Source organism: Apium graveolens, chromosome 7 (assembly GCF_009905375.1).
Source record: "Apium graveolens cultivar Ventura chromosome 7, ASM990537v1, whole genome shotgun sequence".
Classification (NCBI taxonomy): domain Eukaryota; kingdom Viridiplantae; phylum Streptophyta; class Magnoliopsida; order Apiales; family Apiaceae; genus Apium; species Apium graveolens.
The window spans coordinates 9,540,428-9,557,048 of NC_133653.1; positions in this window are offsets into that span (position 1 = coordinate 9,540,428).

A 16,621-nucleotide genomic window follows, 5' to 3' on the forward strand; every position below is an offset into this window, starting at 1 on the left:
AAGTGGACAAACTCATCTTTCCTGTTGACTTTATTATTCTTGATTTCGAGGAAGATAAGAAGATTCCCATAATCTTGGGAAGACCTTTCTTGGCTACTAGCCGAACCTTGATTGATGTGTAGAAGGGTGAGCTCACTATGCGAGTTCAGGATTAGGATGTCACCTTCAATATTTTTAATGTCATGAAATTCCCTACTGATGAAGAGGAATGTTTGAAGGTAGAGTTGGTCAAATATGTGGTTACTTCAGAATTGGATCATGTGCTAAAATTAGATGCCTTAGAGATAGCCTTATTGGGTGATTCAGATAGTGAAGATGATGAAAGCGACCAACAGTTACAATATTTGAATGCTTCTTCTTGGAAGCGAAGATTGGAAATGCCTTTTGAATCTCTTGGACTGGAAGAGCTGAAAAATTCTCCAAAGCGCCTCAAGCCATCTATTGAGGAAGCTCCTACTCTTGAGCTTAAGCCTTTGCCTAAACATTTGAGGTATTCGTTTTTAGATGATGCATCTACTTTGCCTGTTATTATTGCATCTGACCTTTCAGGTAATGATGAGGAAAAGCTTTTGAGAATTCTTAGAGAGTTCAAATCGACAATTGGATGGACTATAACAGATATTAAGGGAATCAACCCTTCTTATTGTATGCACAAAATTCTGCTAGAGGAAGGAAGCAATCCTACTGTTGAGCAACAGAGAAGGCTAAATCCGATCATGAAAGAGGTTGTAAAGAAGAAAATTCTCAAGTGGCTAGATGCAGGTATCATCTATCCCATTTATGACAGTTCTTGGGTGAGCCCAGTTCAGTGTGTGCCGAAGAAGGGAGGTATCACTGTGGTTACGAATGAAAAGAATGAGCTCATTCCAACTCGAATAGTCACGGGGTGGAGAGTTTGCATGAATTACAGGAAGCTGAACAAGGCCACAAGGAAGGATCACTTCCCTCTTCTATTTATTGATCAGATGCTTGACATATTGGTTGGGCATGAGTACTACTGTCTTCTGGATGGCTATTCGGGTTATAATTAGATTTGTATTGCTCCAAAAGATCAAGAGAAGACTACCTTCACATGCCCTTTTGGTACTTTCGCCTTCGTAAGAGTTTCTTTTGGGCTATGTGGTGCACCAGCCATATTTCGGAGATGCATGATGGCTATCTTCTCTGATATGATTGGAAATAATGTAGAAGTGTTCATGGACGGTTTCTCTGTCTTTGGAACTTCTTATGATGAATGCTTGCACAATCTTGGGTTAGTGCTGAAAAGGTGCGTTAAGACCAATCTGGTTCTCAGTTGGGAGAAATGTCATTTTATGGTGCGCCAATTCATCATTCTTGGTCACAAGGTCTCTAGTAAGGGTCTTGAGGTGGATAAAGCCAAGGTGGGGGTTATTGAAAATCTTCCTCCACCAATTTCTGTTAAAGGAATTCGCAATTTTCTTGGTTATGCGGGTTTCTATAGGCGCTTCATCAATGACTTCTCTAAGATTTCGAAGCCATTGTACAATTTACTAGAGAAAGATGTTACTTTCAAGTTTGATGACGAGTGTCTTGCTGCTTTTGAGAGCTTAAAAAAGAGTTTGATCACGGCACCTGTCATAACTACACCTGATTGGACTGAACCGTTTGAAATGATGTGCGATGCAAGCGATTATGCAGTTGAAGCAGTTCTTAGGCAACAGAAGAACAACATATTTCATGTGGTCTACTATGCTAGTAAGACCCTCAATGGTGCTCAACTGAACGACACTACTATTGAGAAAGAACTTTTGGCTATTGTCTATGGTTTTGAGAAATTTCGATCTTATCTGCTTGGGACGAAGGTGACAGTTTTCACTGATCACGCTGCTATTCGCTATCTCGTCTCAAAGAAGGACTCGAAGCCTAGATTGATTCGATGGGTTCTTTTACTTCAGGAATTTGAATTAGAGATCAAGGATTAAAAGGGACTGAAAATCAAGTCGCTGATCATCTCTCTTGTTTTGAGGATCCAAGTGAAACTTCACAGGATAAGTCTTTGATTAATGAGTCTTTTCCCGATGAGCAATTGTTTGGCGTGCAAGCAGAAGAACCGTGGTTCGCCGACATTGTGAACTACCTTGTGAGCAACGTTATGCCTCCAGACTTGACTTATGCTCAAAGGAAGAAGTTTTTGCATGAAGTGAAGTGGTACGTGTGGGATGAGCCATTTCTATTTCGGCAAGGAGCTGACGAAATCATCAGGAGATGTATTCCGTATAGCGAAACAGGGGGGATCTTGCGAGATTTTCATTTGACGACTTATGGAGGATACTATGGTGGAGAAAAGACAGCAACTCGTATCCTTCAAGCAGGTTTCTTTTGGCCGACTTTGTTTAAAGATGCTCATCAGTTTGTTTTGAAATGTGATCGATGCCAGCGTGTGGGTAATATGTCCAAGAGGGATGAGATGCCTTTTAATGTGCTCCTCGAGGTTGAGGTCTTCGATGTTTGGGGAATTGACTTCATGGGGCCATTTGTCTCATCTTGCAATAATCAGTATATCTTGTTGGTGGTTGATTATGTCTCGAAATGGGTAGAAGTCAAGGCGTTGTCGACAAATGATGCGAAGTTAGTGCTAAATTTTCTTCACAAGCAGATATTCATAAGGATTGGGACTCCAAGATTCATAATCAGTGACGAAGGATCGTATTTCTGCAATCGCAAGTTCACTGCTCTGATGCAAAGGTATAATATGAATCATCGCATTGCTACAGCCTACCATCCTCAGACTAATGGTCAAGCTGAGGTATCTAACAGAGAGATCAAGCGCATTTTAGAAAAAGTTGTGTGTCCATCGAGGAAAGATTGGTCTTTAAAGCTGGATGAAGCTGTTTGGGCATATAGAACAGCATACAAGACTCCGCTAGGCATGTCACCATTTCAACTGGTTTATGGGAAAGGTTGTCATTTGCCTGTGGAACTAGAGCACAAAGCATATTGGGCTCTGAAGAAGTTAAACCTTGATATGGATGCAGTTGGTAAGAAAAGGATGCTTCAATTGAAGGAACTCGACGAGTTTCAACTTCAAGCGTATGAGAACAACAAACTGTATAAGGAGAAAGTCAAGAGGTGGCAAGATAAGGGTCTAGTGCTCAAATCATTTGTGCCGGACAACAAGTTCTTTTGTTCAACTCTCATCTCCGTCTATTTCCTGGGAAGTTGAAGTCGAGGTGGTTAGGGCCATTTGTTATCAAAACTGTGTTTCCACATGGAGCGGTGGAGATTTTTGAGAATGATCTGGGTCAAGCATTCAAGGTAAATAGACAGCGATTGAAGCATTACTATGGGGATACGGCAAACCGTGAGGTGGTTAGTGCCATTTTGTTTAGCAATTTGATCTCAGGAATTCTACGTCAAGCTAACAACGTAAAGCAAGCGCTTCTTGGGAGGCGACCCAAGTTTGTTGTACATTAGTAGGTAGAGGAAGAAGAAAGCAAGGAGAAAAACACAAAAAATCAGAAAAAAAAATCCACTGTCAACTACAGTAGCACGGCACGCCCGCGCGGAGAAGTGGGGCGGCCGTGCTGAGTTTCTAGTAAGTGCGCGCGCCCGAGCTGATATGTTGGGCGGCCGCGCTGGTTTTCCAGTAACAGTGCACCCGCGCTGTCAGGTGGGGCGGCCGCGCTGCATTCCTGTAGTCGAAAAAAGACAACAAAAGAAACAGAAAATCAGGGAGTTTAATATAAAATCAATTCAGACCCGAATTTTACTCTCCCACTTCCATATTTCCCTCTCCAAATCAATTTCAATCAACCCCATTACTCTCATTATTCCCATAATCAATTCCCACTTCTTTTCCATAACCAATTCTATTCCCAAAAGCCTATATATACACACACTTATACACAAACTTCTCCATCACTTCTTAAATTCTCAAACACAAATCTCTCTTAAACACTTATCTTTTCTCTCAACGTGTGCAATATCAATGGCACCCAAAAGATAAAGAACTCAATTTAGCAACAACACCACTGATTCTTCTAATGTTGGGGGTGTGAGGCCTGGGTTTGCAACTCCCAAGGCTGAGGCGGAGTATACGAGGCTGCTTTCAAAGCCCATAGCCAAGGAGCGAGGTTTTCTGCCATCGGGGAAAGATGGTAAGTTATTGGAGATGATCATGGAGATGGGTTGGGTTACTTTTTACAAGGCACCCGCTGCTGTGCCCATGAGTGGGGTTCGTGAGTTCTACGCGAATGCAAAGGCGGAGAAGAACGGATTTTCTGTGGTGATGAGGTTGACTGTGGAGTATAGTGCTGAGGCGATTCGGAGGGTGATTGAGCAGTCCGAGAGGAGGCCAGATCAGGATAACCGGAATGAGAAGACGGGGGAGGATTTTAACTTAGATTTGATCGTTGCTACATTGTGTATGACTAAGACTCACTGGAATTTCAAGAGGGGCATGAACGAGTATGCCACTTTTCCTGCCTCGTGCATGAACAGGTTTGCACGTGCATGGAATTCTTTTACTTTTGCCAACATCATGCCATCTTCTCATGTGCATGATGTTACTGTGGATCGTGCACGTTTGTTGTGGGGCATTCTTCAGAGAGACTATGTGGATCTCGGGATGGTGCTTTATCAGGGTAATTTGAGGTTTTTTCGTGGGAGTACTACAGATTCTATACCCTATGTGTCGATTGTGATGAAGCAGTATGTGGCGGTTGGAGTTCATTGGCCCGCACACGAGCAACTTCAGCTTCCTAGTGCTCCTATTGACAGTTCTACGTTGTTGAGCATGCAAGAGTGGTATGGTGGAAATCGTGATCCGAAGGGGCTTGGTTATTCTTGTGACCATCTGCCAGGTAGAAGGCCAGCTGATCAGACATATGCTGGTAGTTCTTCACAGGCCTGTAGAGCAGCTTGGAGTGCTCAGTTGGGTGAAGCAGGTCCTTCCCCGTCACAACAGCAGCAACAACAGCAGGAGGAAGTAGATGATAGTGCTGGTTTGGGTTCATCGCAATATAGGCGCTTGGCGAGGAGGATGGATGCGATGCATGACATCCATAGTCGGTTTACACATGATCTCACCCAGGCGTTCGGGACAACATTCAGAGCCACAGGAGTTGATATCCAGTGGCCAGTTTTTGGTGAGGACTCTGTGTATCCACCTCCAGACACTCCAGACACTCCTGACACTCCACCCGTGGAGGGTGATGATCCTGATTTCGAGTAGGTATGCTTGATTCCTTACTATTAAATTCACTGAGGACAGTGAAAATTTTAAGTTTGGGGGTGATAGTTTAAGGAATATGTTTGTGTGAGTCCATATAGTTTGCATGTTCATGATAGTTAGTTCATATAGTTGCATATTTATCATGTAATTTTTTTTATTTTTCTTATAGTATATTGCAAATAGTCATGTATTTGCAGTATAACATAATCCCTTAGTTAATTTGCTGACTAATTTGTGACATTGATGCAAGTGTGGTGATGTCGTATTTAGGAATGTTAAGTCTTATCAAGTTGATTTGTATGCTAGAAGCAATTTTTTTTCACTAAGTCTTATAGGTTGCTTGCGTGCTAGATCATGATCATGGTTCGTTTGTTTGTCGAGGTTTAATCACATGTTTATAGTTAGAATGTATGATATTTTCTTAATGGTAAAATAACATGGATGTTTAAAAAATTGGATAAAAATATAGGATTTCAATGCTAGTTGTGGCTAGGTGTCAAATGGCTGGTAGCCGGCTCATTTTATATGAGTAGTCTAGGGTTGAGCGAGATGGAGCGAAACACACTCGCTCAGAAATTGAAAAAAAGAAAAAAAAAAGAGAAAAGAAAAGAATAGAAAAAAAAAGAAAAAAAATGTGTTATGTATAATTGATCACGAGTGGGCTCTTTAATACTCGAGTTATTAAGTTCTTAGGGGATTTTGTGCCTAGTGACCTAAGGCTTTTATAGTCTGGGATCCACTAACATAACGCTCGCTACATAGGTATTTTTGTATAAGTCTTTTATGGACCTCACTCATTGCACGATCAAATATGCATATTTGTGTTTGTTATGTATTATCAATAAAATCATGGATCCATGTATAACTCCGATAAATAAAAATTGAAGTGTTATAAGTTATTTTGAGTTTAGCGTTTATTCTACTTATAACCTTGTGATTGTCTTGATGAGTAGTGAGTCATGATTATTGATCTAGTCGCGTTAGTACTTCTGTCAAGCAATTGCACACATGCACGCTTCTGGTTTGTGAGTTGATTTGTGAGATTTGATTGAACTTGTGCGAAGAACTACATTTGTTGAGATCTTGCTTGTCGGTTGGTTAAGTTATTCTATTGGGATTGTGGCGCCCTCCAAACCCGGGTCAGAAGTTTGGGGTCCATAACACATACACAATATATAAACCTGTATAAGAAATATTATTTGCAATGACCCTGCTTTACATAACCACGGATTGCAACAGGTTAAAGTGTGAAAACAAGCCACAACCTTAACTTTTATTACAATGTACCAAATCCCAACTAATTTAACTTACAACTGAACAATATAATTATTCTTACAATTTTACTATCTCACTACCGCAATAAGCTCCAGCTAGCTCGATCCAACTCAATCTGGAATCCTAGCTCGTACATTGAACTGGGAAACCTCACTATCAACCGTATCCTTCTTAACTGTAGAATACATAAAAAGATTCGCAAGAGTGAGCTAACTAACTCAGCAAGTCACAATGACAATAATTGAGGGTAATCAATGATCAAACGAGATGATCAGATGAATCAAGTTTATTGCTAAACAATCATTATAATTGGATATTCATTTTAAGTTATAAACCAAGGTTAGGCTGCTGATCAGTCACGCACTAACCCCGAGCAAAGCACACAACACTGCTCTAATTACTGGATCCAAGACACACATTGGCCTAACTTGACCATTGATATGGTCTGACCACGAATCTGGTCCACATATAAAAAAAACTATCCAATTCTAAAATAGTTCAATATGATAAATAATATAATCCGATAAAACAAGATCATAATCAATAATGATTAAACACTTAAATAAAAATGTAAGGAAACTCATGGATATCACAAGGGTATATCAGGGTATGTATGAAAAACGGTTTTCAGCCTGTAAAAGGATCAGGTATTAGACCAATAATGATTTTTCAAGGTATAGTTCTTTGATGTTATAAAGAATGGTTGGAGTATAAAAGTTTCTGTGTTTTCAAACAAATATGTTCCAGTGTTTGGTGTTTGGTAGTTATATATTTGGGGAGTAGTATCATATTTGTGTGGTTGGGTATTTAAAAATCAACTAAGGATGGTTTACAAAAAAAATAAGGCTTATGGCTCAAAGATCAAATGATGTGATTTGGGTTCAAGGTTGTATGATTCAAGGTACTTTCAATATAAAACAGAACTATTTTGAATACTTAACAATATTTCACGAGAGAATTTAGAAACATTTGCATTATATCTTGAAAAAGGTTTAGAAGTACTTGACTTACAGGGCTTTAGAAGTACTCTGCCGCTCAGGCTTTAACGTTCAACCACTAGACCGCATTAGATTCGACTTCACACTCAGGTTTTTCTGTTGAAACTCGACTGAGCTCTTCGACTGACTACTAGGTCATCTTTAGTCCAACGTCCACTTTCGGTTTCCCGACTAAAACCTACAGGGGCGAAATACTCTATGTTAGACACTTAGTTATGCTTGACATATCCTCGCTACAACCTACCCATACGATAACATATTCCAACTCGTAATTATCCATATTATAATACCACAGACAACAATTAGGGTTCACGTTCTCGAAATCGGTTCAGTGTTCGTTTTCAGAAAATACGAATACTCGTCATTTTACGAAATTAGGGTTACTGAGTTTTGGACAGAACATTCATCACAACATACAATCAAGTTCGTATAAAGTATATATATATATATATTCACTTGACATCCCGATAATTACCGGATGCGCTCCCGCATTTCCATAGTTGATTTCCCGGAAATCGGGCAGCGTCTCCTTTGTTTATCGGACTACCCGTCAAAACATCAATCGACGTCAAACCACAAAGTTCACAACAATAACAACTACAATAATTCACCAATCCATTCTAAAATTCCTAATCACCGATACAACTCAATAATCATAACCAACTCAACCATCTTGATACAGTATTTACTAATTAACTAAGTCGATCCAGAATAAAACACAACACGAATTTTATTTATTTATTTTTTTTTAAAAATATTAGGACTCAGAATCGTGTCATCACAGCCCACCGTCGACTCGTCGAGACTCATCATCGACGGCGGCAAAATTTATTGGTGCCCGATACAATACGGGTTTCCGAATAAATTACACCAATTATTTTAAAATCATTTCCGCACGTATAATTTATTTTCACGAAATCAGTCAATACAACTTCCTGCAGAAATTGCAACAATTAAAATAAAAACATAACATCAGGAACGATCGAACCAAAATAATAAAATAAAAATCACAAAACAACGCGCCTACGCGCTGCACGGCCACCACACCTCTCGGAATTCCCGAGAGGTAGCAACCACAAAAACAGTCACCAAGGAAAAATCACAACTCAACAGATATACATGCATATGAGATACGCACATAACACATAAATTAGCATAACACAAGCTGAATCGGAAACCAAGGCGGCGCAGTCACCGGAATAATCACCGGCGACGTGAACTGGAAAAATAGAGCAGGGCGGTAGTAATTACCAAGGAGACAGAACGATAAGGAGGAGATTCACAGGAGAAAAAAAATAGAGGGAGAGAGACTGAGACTGCGGCGGTGGAAAGAGGACCGGGGGGTGGGGAAAGAAGCTCCGCGATGAGAAAAGAAAACATGGGTGGGGGTATCTGTGCATGTGTTTGTTTGTTTTATTTATTTATTATTTTTTTATGTAACAATCCAGCACCAACACGTGGATCACAGTTTTGTAAAACTCTGACACGTATCAAAAATTTACCACGTATAATTATTTCTGCTTACAAGCCCCAATTCTGATTCACATTCTGTATTTAAACGAACCAGGTTGCGCATAAAATAAGCTCAGAAAATTACCAAAATAGTCTTAAAATTTTATAAAAATCCCGAAACTAATAAAATAATATTTTCATAATTTTTAAAGCATTTTTGAAACGCAACTCGTACCCGCATTTCATGATTAACGAACCGAGCTGCACTTAAAACAAATTCTGAAAATCACGAAAATAGTCTTAAAATGCTAGAAATATCTCGAAGTAAATGAAAACACAATTTTCGTAATTTTAACACAATTTCTGAAATGCAATTTATACCCGTTTTTAACAAATAAACGTATCAACACGCGGGTGAAATAAATCCCGAAAATTTTCAAAATAATTTTAAAATTCTTGAAATATTCCAAACTTAAATAAATATGAGTTTCATAATTTTTGAAGAATTCTGAAATTAAATACAGATTTTACAATTTAATGAAATCAGAAAATCATACATGGTTAAATAATTGATAAAATATTGATATCTAAATTTTGTAAAATCCCAAAAATAATTGTTGAAATTATAAAATTAATTTTAGAGACAATCCAAATATTTACGGATTTAAAACTGTAATAAAATCAACCTTAAAAATAAAACTGAACAAGATAACTAAATTTTTAACTACACATTCCAATCCTTTACACCAGTAAATCACAGACAAATAGTATATATCAACACACTATTGCCAAAACCAAGACACATATTTTTATTAATTAATACTTCCACAATTACATATTTAAATAATTCAAAAATACACGAGTCGTTATATCCTTCCCCCCTTAAAAAGATTCTGTCCTCAGAATCTGGTCTAACTAAATAAGTGAGGATATTTGTCAAGCATATCTGACTCTAGTTTCCAAGTAGACTCTTCTACTCGAGGATTTCAAATGCACTTACTATGGATATACTCTCATTTTCAAGAACTCGCCTTTAACGGTCAAGAATTTGGATCGATCACTATATGCAGAACAAGCTTGGACAAGAGCCCCTTGGCTCCTAATCAATCACTTAATTCAAATCAGATACTTATTGCTTTAACATTAACAGGCCAAACACATTATATGTACACACTGTTGTGATGGTAACATCAACTCATAAATAACTTTATCTATATTTATCAATACCCCGAATGGTTTACTAATTTTAGGACTTAACCTATCCATCCTACTTAGACTTATCCAGTCTCTTTCAAGATGAAACTTGTACTAACACTACTGGTCCTATTTCTATACTCATATTCTCTCTCGATACAATTTCGACTTCTTTCTTTGTCTACTCCGAGCTGCTCCAATCAATATCACTACGCTCTTGGTGTGCTGAATTAACTTAGAATTTGACAACTTTCTTTCTCCCACTTTATCTCAATAAAAATGGGGACCTATACTTACGTTCACATGAAACTTGGTAAAGTGGCATTCCAAAGCTGATATCGATGATAAATGATTATTCCAGTGTTTCCTTAAAACTCAACCTCTCAACATATCTTACATTTCCTGAATCACTTCCTCACTGTGACCCTTTGTTTAAGGATGATATGTGGTGCTCATTTTTAACTTAGTATCCAAATATTTAAACATCTTTTACTCTTTTCCAATTCTTTTATTAATTCCTCAGGGGTCTTAATTACATCCAATCCTTTTCTTTCTGCACAAGGCATCTGTTACCATTCGGCTTTATTTAGGTAGTTGCTAATGAATTAATCAGAATCTTTTGTTAACCTCAGTTAGAATTTTATACTTGAGAACACAACGTATAGTTGCTCTCCTTCTAATCTTTGGAGAAAAATCCTTGAGCATTCCACATAGACTTTCTTATTTTTTGAATAGTTGAAGATGTTATCAGTAAACACAATTCACTTATCCAAGTACTCCTTATACACCATATTCCTTAATTCCTTATAGACAACTAATACACTTGTTATTTTACATAATATCACCAGAACTTGTAATGCTCATAACTTGTTTTAATCATAATCTCTGATATGTTCTCAGGTTGGATCTTAAGATAATCCCCGAGACATAACATACTTCTTGATTTAAGTCTCATAAATAATCAATTCTTTATAGGGTCTCACTCCTTCTTATTCGTTGTTTTGTTAAACTCCCGATAATCAGTACATACTCTCATAATTTTATTTATTTTTTTTTCCTTAACATCACTGGTACACTTCACGATTTGCTTCTTGTAAAACCACTCCCTGGGTCTGCCTTATCCACTAGGCCTCCAATACTTCGCCTTAATTCTTTTTACTTATAACATCCAAGTGCTGGAAGAAAACCTGGGGATATCGTTATCATTCTCCTGGGCGCATAAATTTCCTCTTACTAACTGCTAACATCATAATCCATTATCTTCTCTTGACATCTCCTTATCTTTCCCTTAACAACTTCGACTGAAAGGTCATACTATCCATCCTTGCTCCTTTTGGATTATAAACTCTGACTTCCAATTTTTAAAATTCCATAAATAATTCTTCTGGTACAGTCTCCATGTTTGTTCTCTTCTTTTTGTTTATCGCTTCCCACTACATTTGCTTTTCCTCGTGAATACATACTTCAAACTCTTATGGTCCGTATATATCTTACACCTTTCTCCATACATATCATGTTTCCCAATCTTTCAAAGAAAATATTATTACTGCTAGTCCCAATTATGAGTAGGATACTTCTGCTTATAAGGTTTTGGTTGTCTGGATGCATATACATAACTTTATTATGCTGCATCAACACACACCCTATTCCCTTATGAGAAGCATCACTATAAACTACAAAGTCTCCTTGATACATTTAAAGTGATAAAGCAGGTGACGTAACCATTCTTTCATTTGACTCCGCAAAACTTTCTTCACCGTTCTCCATTTCATATAAACTTCTTGCTTTTCCTGGTTAGCTTCGCCAAATGTATTGCAACTTTCAAGAAATCCTGCACAAATTTTCAATAATAACCGGTACAGGGTAAAACTTTTTACTTTTGTTGGTGTGTCTGGTATCTTTTCATTCATAATAACTTTAATTTCTGCTGAATCTCTTTTGATCTTCTCCACATTGACTATTTATGCTAAGAACTATACTTCATACAACTTCTTTCTTCTCCAACTTCCCAGTTATCATTAAATGCTTTGCATGGTCCTCCGTTGATTTTAAGTATCACAACTACAGCTTATCCAGATATTCCTTAAAGATTCTATCCATCGAGTTCAAATATTACTGGTATATTGGTTAATCCAAATGACAATACGTGAACAGTACTTAGTTCTGAAAATTATCTTTGATATATCCATAGGTTTAATCTTCAATTGGTGAAATACCAAATCTTAAATCAATCTTATAAAAGTACTTTGCTTCTTTCATTTGATCAAACAAATCATTGGGTTGAGGTAACAGATACTTGCTCTCGATAGTAAACTTGTTGAGCTTTCGCTAGTCGACGTTCAATCTCATACTTTCATCTTTCTTATTAACAGTTAATACCGGTGCACCTTATGGGGTACACTAGGTCTAATCACTTCTTCTTCTAGCATTTTTTGCATCTGCTTTGCTAACTTCCTCATTTTAGCTAATGCCATTTTGTGTAAGGCCTTGGTTACTGGCTTCGTCTCAGGTGCTAAGTCAATCGCGAACCTCATTTTCCTATCTGGAGGAAATGTGGATAACTCTTCTGGAAACATATCTTAAAACTCCTTAATTGCTATAAAATCTTCAAGTTCTGTGTGCTCCTGACTTTCATTTATAATCGCCATAGTGCTTACATCTTGGTCACCATAACCTTTTAACTTAAATCATTGTTAACAAGTTCTTTACCTTCCTTTGTCCTTTAAACCTCATCATATTCTCATTTGGCGTCTTCAAAACTATCTTCTATCACGATGGTCTATCTGGTCATCACACTTAAATAGCTAGTCCATTTCTTAAAATAATGTCAAATCCTCACAAACTTATTGCCAGAAATCTCACTTCCACCATTGGTACTTACTTATTTAACAAATACACGTTCTTGACTTGCTAGTCCTTTAATCACAATCTTATCAATTTAACAGGGTAATTCATCTTATCAACAAAACCTTGGGAGCTAAACAATCAAGTTGCTCCCACATCTTTCAATACTTTAACGCATAAGGTATCCACGATAATCATTCACATCACCACATCCGTATTCTGAATAACATATTTCACCGAAAAATCATAATTTCTCGTTCTCGGAGACGTATTCCTCATTGGAGTAGATTCCCTTGACTCTTAGTGCATCTCTGACTAGGGCTAGTGATTTGAAATCCTCGCCATATGCCCTTGTTCCTTTTTTTTATGCATGAAAGGTAGATGGAACTTTGTCCGCTTGGTTCATAATACGTTGATTTGTTTGAAAAACTTTTGCAAAGAACGACGGTATAACGAAATAACTAGAAGGATTCATAATTCAATAAACTTGAAGTTGAAAAGAAAGAAGAAATGATAAGTTGGATATGAATGAGACAACCACATTGGTACTTAAGATGGCTAGTCTTTCATACCATATGGCATACAGCACATGATTAGGTGGCGTCCCACCCGACTCTTCGTCATTCCGACAAAGTGTCTCACCATAACACTGTTTGTCCCAATCAGAAAACAAAACTTGAGGGAAATAATTAAATTTGAAAGGAATGCAATATCCTCCTTTTTGATATTATAGCAAAGAGTTTATTTAAGAAAAGAAGTTCATACTTATTTAGGAATCAAAAAGAGGATAAACGCTGTAATATTGAAGACAAGAATGATACCATTGGTCACCATCCATATTTCACTTGTATTCATTTTTCGAGCTTGTTCGATCATATCTCCATTGTGTCATATAATAACTTTAGAAAGTACGTCGAAATGCCTTCGCAAATTAAGCATTATGGTAGATTTTTACTTGTCACGACTTGCGTCTTTAACATCGCACCTACACGTATAATACTTTAACAATTCAATCATAATAGTGTCCCTACCAGATAACCTCGAGTTTCCTCTTTTTAATTTAGAATAACCACGAATCATTCAATATAACGATCCTTTTGTTAATAATATTCTTCTTTTAGAAAAGTCTGGAAATCTTCTCAATCTTCTTCGATCATGCCCAGGCTCCTTTTTAAATCAATAAATTCTTTAAACTTTAATGGTGTCTGCAACTGGATGAATAATTACTCAGTACGCGGATTCTATTATTAACCTTGTCAAATAATATTTGCACCTTACTGATAGGAATAATCAACTTCTTCATAATCGCGGGTTACTTTATTCTCTGAATTAACAATACTAAGTCTAAAATAAGTATCCTTCCAGGTAATCCGAGTCTTTTAACAAACAAGAAACTCAAGTAGTAACTTGACAACCAATGTTTAAAACTTATTTTATTTAAAAAGGTTTTTAGAAATTTTGTAAAAAAAAATCTTTTTCGAAAACTTGTTAAAAATTTTGAAAATCATAAATCTGGTTGTCTATACTATATGAGTTGGTTGTTGTCCTTCCTACCTATAAGAAGGTACCAAATTATAGGAACGATCCCATAAAGGTTCATTCACTTCAATCTACCTTCTTTCCTTTATTGGGTCCATTTGCCTTCCTTAATCGACGATCCCTTTAATTGTCGTTGCATGTTATCGTATTCGTAGTTTCACATCAAAACTTTCATATTGGTAATACTCCCGTCATCAACTTTGCAATCAATAAGTGGAGCAGATTATCCAATAGTCAACAAGTAGGCTAATGTCACATCACCTTGTTACTATAAATGTATCACATCGTCAGAACACCATTATCTAAATTCAAGAAAGCTCCAGATTTATACTCTTCTCTAACTCTCTTTCAAAACTCATCTAGTCCATTTCTCAAGCTAGTCATGGGGGCCTAGTCACTAATGGCTTCATTTAACCTAATAATATCTATCCTCCAAAACACTTGAATCTTCTTTCTAAACTTCTTCTCACCTTTATTTATATCTCCAGTACTCACCATTTACAGTAACCCTCTAATCCATCCTCGTTGGTACTATTGCTTCATAGGACAAGTTTTAAACTGAGGGTATAAGACAGGATGTAGTGTAAACTAAAGAGATACACTCACAGCCGAATGTCCAGTAAAACAAGAATAAGCAGATGGAGGTTTTTTTTTAAATAAGTGGTCTCACATCAGGAGGTGGTATAATAGCGTAGAATAGCTTGAAGGGGTGAAGCTGTTATAGAAGAAGGTAATACCTGTAATACTGATGAAAGAACAAGGTGCGAATCAAATTTAGGAGAAGATGACGATCCTCGAACGGAAGGCTCCGAATGATCAGGTGATACAGGGAAAACAGGATCTGCCATTGCCTTTATCTGGAAATCACGTCGCAAGCTAAGAATCCCAAATCGCAATACGAACCGTGTCGGAGACTTACTATACAGTCGCACTCAACCTCACAATGTCTTATCTTTCTATTTCCTATTCCTAATCCTAACCCTCTACCCAATCCCGACAATCTAGGCTTGTTTCAGTGATTTATAACCTGTAGCTCTGATACCAACCTATGGCGCCCTCCAAACCCGGGTCAGAAGTTTGGGGTCCACAACACATACACAATATATAAACCTGTATAAGAAATATTATTTGCAATGACCCTGCTTTACATAACCACGGATCGCAACATGTTAAAGTATGAAAACAAGCCATAACCTTAACTTTTATTACAACGTACCAAATCCCAACTAATTTAACTTACAACTGAAAAATATAATTATTCTTACAATCTTACTATCTCACTACCGCAATAAGCTCCAGCTAGCTCGATCCAACTCAATCTAGAATCCTAGCTCGTACATTGAACTGGGAAACCTCGCTATCAACCGTATTCTTCTTAACTGTAGAATACATAAAAATATTCGCAAGAGTGAGCTAACTAGCTCAGCAAGTCACAATGACAATAATTGAGGGTAATCAATGATCAAACGAGATGATTCATAGAAATCAAGTTTATTGCTAAATAATTATTAGAATTGGATATTCATTTTGAGTTATAAACCAAGGTTAGGCTGCTGATCAGTCACACACTAACCCCGAGCAAAGCACACAACACTGCTCTAATTACTGGATCCAGGGCACACATTGGCCTAACTTGACCATTGATATGGTCTGACCACGAATCTGGTCCACATATAAAAAAAACTATCCAATTCTAAAGCAGTTCAATATGATAAACAATATAATCCGGTAAAACAAGATCATAATCAATGATGATTAAACACTTAAATTAAAACGTAAGGAAACTCATGGATATCACAAGGGTATATCAGGGTATGTATGAAAAACGGTTTTCAGCCTGTAAAAGGATAATGTATTAGACCAATAATGATTTTTTAAGGTATAGTTCTTTGATGTTATAAAGAATGGTTGGAGTATAAAAGTTTCTGTGTTTTCAAACAATTTTATTCCAGTGTTTGGTGTTTGGTAGTTATACATTTGGGGAGTAGTATCATATTTGTGTGGTTGGGTATTTGAAAATCAACAAAGGATGGTTTACAAAAAAAATAAGGCTTATGGCTCAAAGATCAAATGATGTGATTCGGGTTCAAGGTTGTATGATTCAAGGTACTTTCAATATAAAACA